The sequence below is a fragment of the Vipera berus genome, assembly GCF_964194415.1.
Source record: "Vipera berus genome assembly, chromosome: 5".
Lineage (NCBI taxonomy): Eukaryota > Metazoa > Chordata > Lepidosauria > Squamata > Viperidae > Vipera > Vipera berus.
The window spans coordinates 57,779,434-57,781,499 of NC_138207.1; the positions used below are offsets into that span (position 1 = coordinate 57,779,434).

At 38.7% G+C, this 2,066-nt stretch overlaps 1 pseudogene across 1 annotated transcript; it reads left to right on the plus strand.

Moving 5' to 3' along the window:
* The first annotated feature begins 667 nt into the window (after nt 1-667).
* LOC308668422 (large ribosomal subunit protein eL33-like) lies at nt 668-1,035 on the plus strand (annotated as a pseudogene). The gene has a single exon. The product of its transcript is annotated as a large ribosomal subunit protein eL33-like (transcript).
* Nucleotides 1,036-2,066: the final 1,031 nt, after the last annotated feature.

The following is a 2,066-nucleotide window of genomic DNA, read 5'->3' on the forward strand; positions in this document are numbered from 1 at the left end:
GATAGGATCCCAGGAAGTAGGCAAAAAAACCAAAACACCCACCCAATGAAAAAACAGATTGCTCATTCAGGCAAAAGACAATATGGTAATAAGGTGCTGTTTCATAAATAGCATTTACCACCTTGAAACAAAAAAACACACCACCCTATCTATAGATGCAGTGCTTCTAGTACAGGGGTGTTAAACTCGCAACTTCACGTGATGTGTCGCAACATATTGCAATTTTTTTCCATTGCCGGCAATGGGGTGGATGCGGTTTCGCTATGATGTATCTGGCCTGTGGGCCAGCAGTTTGACACCCCTGCTCTAGTACATTAAAACTGCCCACTGTTGCTATCTTGTGGGGCAGGGGATTTAATCTTAGAAGGGTAACACGACTGTGTCTTTGTAAGATTACTAAATATAATTATTTAAAAGTAATATTTTGCCTAAATGAATGGAACTAAATAACCAAGTCTTATCATCAAGTACTTAAGAATTTTAAAGATGGGTTCCATTACTAATTTAAATTTATTATATAGTTAAAATTCAAGCAACCTAAACTATTGGAGTAACAGAAGTGTACTAGGGCTGGTATTTTTTACTTGTTGCTCGCTTTTTCTCGTCGCCACCATTTTGGCCTGCTGCTGTGGAGGCCTGCTGGAAATGGGACTTCTAAGGCAACACCATGACGGGCAGGTTGTGGTGCAAGGCCACTTTTGCTGGCTATAAATGAGGCCTCTGAAACCAGAGAGAGCACACGGCTCTGCTGAAAGTGGAGGGCATTTATTCCCTCAACGAGACCAAATTATACTTGGGCAAAAAGTGTGCCTATGTGTACAAGGCCAAAAACAACACAGTCTCTCCCGGGGGCAAGCCCAACAGGACCAGAATCATCTGAGGGAAGGTGATCTGGGCCCATGGAAACAGCAGCATGGTGTGAGCCAAATTCCGCTCCAACCTGCCTGCCAAAGCCATTGGACACCGGATCCGAGTGATGCTGTATCCATCCAGAGTCTAAATGTAGGCTGCAAATAAAATTGAAAGTATATTTCACTTTTTGTACTTGTTGCTCACTCCTTTTTGGTGTGAATCCAACTCCTGTAACGTAAGGTTATTTCTTACACAAAAGGGATTCCTTCAAAATGTGTATAAGTATAGACATACATTCTATCGGGAAAGATTTTTAGCTGATAAAAGTTTTTAGTCAATTAATCTGAATGATGCAGCTATAATTCTTATTCTTTAAAGTAGCTATGTTTATAGAAACAATCAAGAAATTGTATTTATCTGCATCTATTGTTACTATTCTTCAATAGAGTTTAGATTGTAAGATGATATTTCATGGACTTCTGGTACTGTTAGAATAAGTGAAATAAAGAAGCCAAGAAACAAATAATAAACCTGATAAATTCACCATTAGTACAGTTCTATTCTATTCACAAGCAAAATCCCTCGATTTACTTCCAAATGAGAAGTAAATTAATAGTTCTGAATATTTCTTGTTAGAGAAATAATCTTACAAAATTTTCCACAAATTTAATGATAGCTAGATAAATGATAGATATTGATTGATTGATCGATCAAGATAGATGATAGACAGACAGACATACAGACAGAGTGGATATTATATCTGTCATGCCCAAGTATCTGAATTTCTGAAACAATTTTGCAAGAGTAAGTCTCCTACTTAATAGTAGCCTTACAACTAAAAATATCTCAGAAGAAAAAAATGCCCACTAGATGAATTTCCCTTCACTGACGGAATTTAAGATCATTGAAAGATTACAGTATAATCTTTACAGATAGGAAACACATGCACACCCCACACATAGCAGTAGCACTTAGACTTATATACCACTTCATTGTTCTTTATAGCACTCTCTAAGTGGTTTAACCCCTTCATGGATTACTGCCTTGTCGTGGCGAAGGGGCTTGCGTAATTCAATGAAGCTATGAGCTATGCCGTGCAGGGCCACCCAAGACGGACAGGTCATAGCAGAGAGTTCTGACAAAACGTGATCCACTGGAGAAGGAAATGGCAACCCACTCCAGTATCTTTGCCATGAAAACCCTATGGACAGTAC